At 46.1% G+C, this 8,024-nt stretch overlaps 1 protein-coding gene and 1 long non-coding RNA gene across 8 annotated transcripts in view; one reads left to right on the top strand and one right to left on the bottom strand.

Moving 5' to 3' along the window:
• Positions 1-3: 3 nt before the first annotated feature.
• On the bottom strand, positions 4-6,074 carry LOC116903428. The gene is made up of 2 exons (XR_004388276.1): positions 4,383-6,074; positions 4-1,049 (listed from the first exon to the last, which is right to left on the bottom strand). It is a non-coding gene; the product is annotated as an uncharacterized LOC116903428 (long non-coding RNA).
• A 600-nt stretch (positions 6,075-6,674) lies between these two features.
• The window catches only part of Setd5 (SET domain containing 5), a 78,621-nt gene continuing 77,271 nt past the window's right edge, over positions 6,675-8,024 (top strand). For 5 of the 7 annotated variants that reach the window (XM_032905973.1, XM_032905970.1, XM_032905967.1 and 2 more), the window contains exon 1: positions 6,676-7,013. The gene's annotated coding sequence lies outside the window, so the exon portion shown is untranslated. Of the gene's footprint in view, positions 7,014-8,024 lie in introns of all 7 variants that reach the window. The other 2 variants (XM_032905971.1, XM_032905968.1) reach the window with 1 other exon arrangement.

Genomic DNA, 8,024 nt, shown 5'->3' with positions numbered 1-8,024 from the left:
CACTGACCATTTTAGGACATAAGTTTATTGCCAAGCTTTCACATAAATACAAGCACAGTGACAAGACCAGCCACGTTTGTAAGTTTCATCCATTTGTAACATACATACATGAATTACAGACTAGAGTTTAAATCTGTGGGAAAGTCTTTAATATAACAAGTTGTTATATTGCTCAACAGAACCACTCTGAGCATTTCTTTTCATCTGGCAGATACTCAGCAATGTCAAGTATATGGTTTTTAAATTTTCTTAGCTATTATGTATTTCTCTAACTAATACAGCAAGTAGCTTGTTTCCCTTCTGAAATACTTCAGCTTTTTAATTTCTACTTTGAAGCTTCTGACAGTTTTGTTTTATGAAACATTTAAATGTTCCACAGCATTCAAAACAATCCAGCACTCATTGGAATGATTCCCTTCAAAATGACTACACAGTATTGCTGGTCCCAACACTATCTGAAGTTAGTATGTTGGAGCTGGAAAGATGGCTCAGTGGGTTTAGAACACTCTTTGCTCTTGTAGAAGCTGGGTTCAATTCACTTCAGCCACATGGTGGGTCACAACCCCTGTAACTACAGTTTCAAGGGACCCAACACCCTCTTCTGATCTCACCAAGGACTAGGCATGCATATAGCTCACAAACATGTATGCAGACAAAACTCTCATATGTGTAAAATAAAATGAATAAATAGTATGTTGCAAAAGACACGCTATTTAAGCACTCTAAAGCACCTTTATCCTCATGTACGAAGAAAACTGCAAGACTTAAAAATGGCAATTGCATAACACTGCATGAATTATGGAAGGTGTAACTTAAAGAGTTTAATTCATACAAAACACATACCTCCTACCTAAACTACCTTAGAAAAATCCAAACCGCACAGCAGCATTCAACATAGTGACAGTATCAGCGTGCCTCTGCTTGCTTCTGAGAATGGAAAAGGCAACATCTTGGGATTATGAAAATCATGTTGATCTCGAAGACCTGTTGCTGCTCAGACAGCAGGAATACAGCCTTAAACAAGCACTGTCCTGTCCTCAAGGAACAATCTAAAGGAAGAAAAACAATAATTACACAATTACTATTCTTAATTAAGATGTTAAGAGCCATGACAACATTCAAGTGAGACCAAATGGTGTAGGGTTGAGGGCATTAAGAGGAAGTTGCTTGGGAAGTGATGTTCTGAGACCATTCTCAGGGGCTCAACAATTGGTCAAAATTTTTAATTATCCTCTCAGAGAAATCTAGTAGTTACTCCACTTAAGTTCCACCAACCTTACAGTACACTCTGTATTCCTAAAACAGTATTTTTAAACCAGAAGAAGGTAGCATAAAGCTGGTAAGTTAGCCAATTTCTATCCCTGGCCCTCAATCTGCTAGTATATCCATGGGAAGTTGCTTAAGTGCCACTGGTACCAACAGCCTCCGTTAGTTCTTTTTTTTTTTTAAAAAGGCCAGCTTTTACTTTTTCTTGAGAAAGGTAAGGAAAATGAGTCTACAATATCTGAAAAACACAACTCCAATCCGAGCCTAAAGAGCACTTGATGCTCACTAACAGTGTTAATCAGAATCAGTTCCTTAACCTAGTCAAAAATAGCCAAGGATATCCTCTGGATAAGTATGTCCTCCAATACATAAACTAGCATACAATAGGCTAACAAAGTATCTCAACTTCAAGGTCAAATGTTTGACTCCTACTAGACTTGTGACACAGGCAAAGTGCTCTATAGTTAGGGCTGCTAGGTCAAATAGTCTTGCCCTTGTGCCCAACTGTCATTCTAGACCAACAGTTGCAAACCATAATTACACAGTTCTACCAAACATAAGACATGTAAAAATGCCTTATCTAGCTCAAATTTTGAAAATTAAAAACAAAACCCACAAACACATAACTTTTACACTAAGTTCAAATGTTTAACATATATAACACATTTTTGTCATAAGTATATAAAAATCACATGGCAGGAAACTAAGTTTATTTAAACAACATCAGCAAAAGGCAAGCCCAGCACAGGATCAGGATAGTTGCAATGGTTAGTGCAGGGAAACCCAAGGAAGTACAACTGAGTATAAACCAGACCTTACAGTAGAGCTTTGTTCTGTATCTCTTGGGCTTCAACTATCACTTGAAAACGAAAACTTGGGGGTTGGGGATTTAGCTCAGTGGTAGAGCACTTGCCTAGCAAGCGCAAGGCCCTGGGTTTGGCCCCCAGCTCCGGAAAAAAAAGAAAATAAAATAAAAAACCCGAAAACTTAATTTCACAAATCACAAGACCAACATTTGTTTAGTTTCCAACTCTGCTTATTCACTGGAGAAATCCGTGTCCTAATTTGATGGAAGAAACCTGAATGAAATATTTTTTGTAATTTTAAAAATCCCTGTGTGTATGCAGTTTAAAGACAGGCAATCTTAACTGTAGTTTCTTAGTTGTCTGCCTTGTTTTTTGAGATATGTTCTCACTCGCCTGAAGCCTGTTAGGTACCTAGGCTTGTGTGGACAGCAAGTCCTAGGAATTCCTCAAACATGCTCTAACAGGCCTGGCTTTATTAAAATGTGGGTTGTGGTGATTTCATTCAAGTTTTCATTGCTTGAAACACAAACATTTTACCAATTATCACCCAAGCCCCCTTAGAAGAATCTGACCTGCAAGTTCCAAAAGTATTACTACATTTTGTTTTTCCCTTTCACTCTGGGTTTGTTATTGTTTGGTTGTTTAAGAGGGAAGAAAAAAACAGTTCAGGCTGAGTTACTACTAGTCAACACTTCTAACCTCAGCACTCAGGAGACAAAAGCAGGCAGAACTTTAATCTACATATCTAGTTGCAGGTTAGTCAGAGATTAGTGAGACCCTGCCTCACTAATCATTTTTATATTCACAGTAAATTAACATGAAAAGACAGAATTTTTAAACCTGGCCTTGGCTGCCCAGAATTTGGATTCCCCGGGTTTGAGACTAGAAAATCGGATTAAACAATGCAACAGTCTCTGTATACTAAAAATCTAAACATATGGTCCTAAACATACCATACTTTTAAAAAATGTTAAATAGAAAACAAATAGCTTTTATAGCTTAATAGCTTTTATAGGGGAGGGGCTCATTTAACATTAGTCCCACCTCACACTTCATAACTATTGTTTTATTATACAACTCATTTAAAAACATTTTTTAAAGGACAATTTTAGAGTTTGAATTCCCAACCCCACCCAGGAAATCAGGCTGCAAATCTCAGCAGCTGCCCTTAGAAGGCAAAAAAGCCATGCCATTTAAGCCATGGGAAGTTAGACATGTGGCAAACAGGAGACCACATGGTGGGAAGGAGGCTTTAAAGAAAGGCAAAGTGTCAAAAGAGTCAATTAACTTGACCAGCAGCAGAGACAGAAAAAAAAAAGAATACCCAGACCTCAGAAAGATAGGCAGATTTAGCAAAATTCCATGGTGGCTCGTAGGAATTGCCTCAATTATAGTTCTATGAAATCTCAGCTCCCTAAGTTTTCTGTTTTCTTATAGCAGGGTTTCTCTGGGTATCACTGGCTGTCCTAGATAGAACTCCATCTGTAGACCAGGCTGGGCTCAAACTCAGAGATCTGCCTGTGTCTGCCTCCAGAGTGCTGAAATTAAAAGGCATAAAGGATTAAAGGCATGCACCACCACTGGCTGGCTAAACTCTGGCCCTAAATTTTTGAAATCCAAGTTAATCAGTTCTTGCTTCCATGTTTAGTAATGGAAAACAAGCTTTCCGCTTAGTATAGATGAAGAACAAAAATTAAGTAAAACAAACAGCTTAAACAAATAGTCTACCAGAGGTTCAATTTTTATTTATTGCTTTTTTAAGTCTGCAGCTATGGCTCCTCTGTCCACAGTTACACTTCAAATAAAAATTGGTTCCTTGGTAACATTTCCAGTGCTTAAAGAGTAATTTGATTATTGGCTACCATGTTGGAACAATACAAACAGAAAGTATCCCATTACTGCAGTAAATTCTACTGGATAGCACACACGCGCGAACCACCCTAAAAACCAAGCTTCACAAATACATTTTTGCTGCTTACTCCATTTTACTTGTGTCTGGCAACAAGTCAAGCAAAATTATGTCCTGAAGATACTTAGCAAAATCACATTTAAATCAGCAATAACATGAACATGAGTCAAGCCAGTCCAAGAGAAAGCACCGCTTAAATAGAAAAAAATACAGGCTCACTGGACCTTAGGTCAGGAAAGATAAACAACCAAACCTTAAGAGTTTATATATTCTGCATTCCAGAAGGTACTACCTTTTATAGAGGAGTATAATGATTTTAGTAAGCAGGAATCAATTCCATGTAGCTCAAGAGTTAAGTGAGTATATGAGAAATAATGAAATAAAAGTTATTAGCCCATTACCAGTCTTCTGTACTGCACTCATGAAATCCACTGAAGCATTAAGGAATAAATTTCACATGTTAATTTATGTACCTTTTAAGACAATCTAAGCCTGGCAAAATGTAAGATACATCAGGTGATATTGGGGGAGGAGATATTCATCTGTAAACCATTAACAGGAAATGGCTCAGTTTATAAATGGAGAAAAAGGAAAGAGGCATTCATGGGAGTAAAAAGCTGAACTTTAGGTTGGATTCTCAATGCATCTATTGTTGTAAAGCTCTCTGAACTGTGAATAGGCCCAAGTGTGGAACACCACCTGAGGGGGTGGTGATAGAAACTGAAGTCAAGATCAAGGCAAAGAATTAACAAAGTGTACTGAGGAATAAAAGAACTGCAATGTTAAGGCCCCAGCTACAGCCTCGATTTGTGGTGTATGAAACTAATCTGTCTGGTTTCATGAGTCATCGGACTTCTAAGATCAGGAGAGAGGGAATGCCAGTGCTCTGTCTAGGGATTGGATAAGCCAGTACAACAAATGAAAATGGGGCTAAAATGAGTGTGCTAAAATACCCTTTGATAGGGCTGCAGAAGTGGGAGAGACAGACATGAAGTACTGGGCTCTTTTAAAATGCTTAAAATTCTGCTTATATATTCTAATTCACGATACTGTAATTTCATACTGTAGCAAGGATCGCAAGTGGAAGAATATTAAAATTTGGGTGGGCATGTCTTTAATCTACCTCGGTGAAAAATTCTCCAGGGCGGATCACAAGCAATAATAACCTGTAGTTTTGCTGCATAAAACCCCCAGGTGAGTGCCTAGTCTCCTATTTCCCTTATTTGCCCCTATTACAATACTTAAAAACACAATCGAAAATCTGTGGGAAGTCTTGCCCCTCCAATTTTACACCTGTTCAATTCCTCTGCAGGACAACGCCCCACACACCAGGTTAGCCTTTAAGCCTGCCCAGAAGACTCCCGCCCATCTTCCAGAAAGACTCGAGTTGCAGATCACGAGGGAAGGGGGAAGGGAATCTTCCAGGCCCAGGGCGGTCCTCAGAAGACAGGAGGCAGCAGAGAACTCCCAGAAAGGTATTGCAACACTCCCCTCCCCCTCCTGAGAAGGGTGCGGCCTTTTCTCCGCCTACTCCACTGCAGCTCCCTTAATGATAACTCAAACCGACTTTTGGAGAGCAAGTAGTGCTTCCTGCCTCCAAAACAACCCGACTGAGCCCCAACTCCTTCATCCACTCCCTGGAGTGCAATGTAGGTCTTGTTCAGCACGTTCCTCAGTGCCACAACTCAAGGAGGAATCCCGCTTGCACCCGCCCGCCGCTCAGACCGACCGCCCGTCCCCGCCCCCAGCGCGCGCTTCCTGCCACGTTGCGCAGGGGCGCGGGGCCAGACTCTGCGGCGCGGGGCCTGGGGGGAGGGCCGGAACCTGTGAGCGCCTCCCTGCCGCCCCCGCCAGCCAGCTTAGGGACTGAACTTGCATGAACGCGGGCCAATTGCAAAGGCCAGTTTTCTGAGCCCCGAGAGCCAATCAGATGACGAGGCCAGGCCGGCGGCGGGTAAAACGACTCCCCCAGAGGAAGGGGAGGGTGGGAGGCCGCTCACGCGCCAGCCACTTTCGCTGACCCTCCCCTCCCCCGCCCCGCCAGAGGCCGACCGCGCCCGCACGTCCAGCTCGCCTCACCCCACCTCCCGCCCCACCCAGTGGGCACAGCGAGGAAGCCAGCGGCTGCGCAGTCCGGCAGCCGTTAATTGACAGGCGCCTCACTCCAACCAAAACACGCCATTTGTGTTTTCACACGCGGCGGGAGGAAAAGCAGCCAATCAGCGATGAGACATCGACCGGAAGCGCTTCCCCGCCCCCCGTGGGAGCCATGGCCGCGTCCGGTGGAGACTTTTCCGCTCCCTTCTCCCTCCCCCTCCGGTTGCTGCAGGGCGGCCGGATTCCTAACTACCACCCGCTTGCCCCTTCCAGGGTTAACGAATCGAACCCAGCTGTCCCACAAAGCGGCTCCACCGTCCTTGGAGTGCCTACCGAGGCCACCCGTCCCCGCAAACGCGCCAAGCCACCCTCCCGCCAGAGTCCCGATCCCCTACCTAGCCGAGGCTCTCTGAGGAGCCGGAGCCCCAGAGCACAGCCTCTTCTTTAGGCGGCCCCGGCAGCCTCCGCTGATTGGCGGCGAGCTGGCCAATAAGTGTGGGGCGGTGGGCGGAGAGGCCAATGGCGCGGCGGGAGGGGGCGTGTCCCGCGTGCCCCTGGCGCCGGCACTGGGAATCCCCGTGCGGTCAGTGGCGTTTCCGCTCGGGCAGCGGGCTGAGTGAGCTGCCGCCGCTGCCGCCGCTGCCGCCGCCGGGGGAGGGGCGGCCGCCGCCCGCCTGCGCTCAGAGACTCACGCAGCCCTAGTCCCGCCAGTCCGCCAACACAGTAGTGCCGGCCCCCCTCCGCCCCTGGCCCTCCCCCTCCCCGCCTTGGGCTCGCTCCGCCTTTTCTGCCCCCCACCCCCACCTCACGGGTACGGGCCATTCCCGGCCAGGAAACGCCGTGGCGCCGCGTTGGGCCTAACTCGAGTCTCGCTGCCTCCCGGGAGTGCCGTGCGCCGCAGCCCGGGCCCAGGCCCCGGCAGCGCCTGGGTCAAGGTAAGGGTCCAACAGAAAAGAGACACCGAACCACACGACCGGGCCCCGGGGGAAGAAGGGTCACCTCAGTCTCCCAGCGTTCCCTCTCCTCGGTGTCGTGGGCCTGGGCCTCCCCAGGCTGGTAGCAGGAAGATGCTTGCCCTTTTCATCTTCTCGGCTACCTTTACACACCACTGCACCCCTCTTGCCCAGGGAGAAAGGCTCCCCTTAATCTAGTCGACCCCACTACCTTTTTAATGTCTTCCCTGGGTCAGGACTCTTCCCCTCCCCCTACTCTAGTCTCCTCTTTTTCTGGGTACTGCCTACTTCACGTTTATATCCTTTTCACGAGAGGCCTCTCAATCCTGCTCTCAAAATACACATACTTTTTTTTCTGTCCCTGAGCCCCCACCTCCACCCCTGTTCTTGCGGCCTTGTGACAACTCTGATCGCTCGTGGGGGCCCAAGTCCTCCCCTCCATAATCTTCCTGAACGCCTTCCCTTTGGTTTTCCAGTCCCTATCTCAGATGGCTGCTGCTTTTCCCACACCAAAGACATTACCTTCGCCACCCCCACCTCACATTCTTGGACTCCCTGTGGCGTATCCCCCAGTATCTTTGCGATATCCCTGTTGAATTTGTAGGGTTCTAGCCTGGAATTGAGCCAGATTTTGTCGTTTTTCCTGCCTAGGGCGTGGAGAGCGATCTTTTAAGAACGACTTTAAAGAAGGGGGGGGGCATGTGCCCCTAATGAATCCTCTTCCTCTATGCGTGCAAGCCAAGACCTAGGTGAATGGTGGTGGGCAAAAGCCCTGGTTTTAGTAGGTGAATCGCTCTAAAGGAAAGTTTCAACTGCTGGGAAAGCCCCTTCTGTGCTAATTTATTCTATAGGGCGCCTTTGCCTTCTTCATTCTTAGGAATAAGGATCTTTCTCCTATATACTGATGCTGCAGCAGCCCGCCCTGCTGGTCTGGGTCAGGGGTGCGTGTATGACCTGCATTTTCTGCTTTCTCATGTTACTTGTGTAACGTGT

The sequence above is a fragment of the Rattus rattus genome, chromosome 6 (genome assembly GCF_011064425.1).
Source record: "Rattus rattus isolate New Zealand chromosome 6, Rrattus_CSIRO_v1, whole genome shotgun sequence".
Lineage (NCBI taxonomy): Eukaryota > Metazoa > Chordata > Mammalia > Rodentia > Muridae > Rattus > Rattus rattus.
This window is presented reverse-complemented; position numbering and strand designations above follow the sequence as displayed.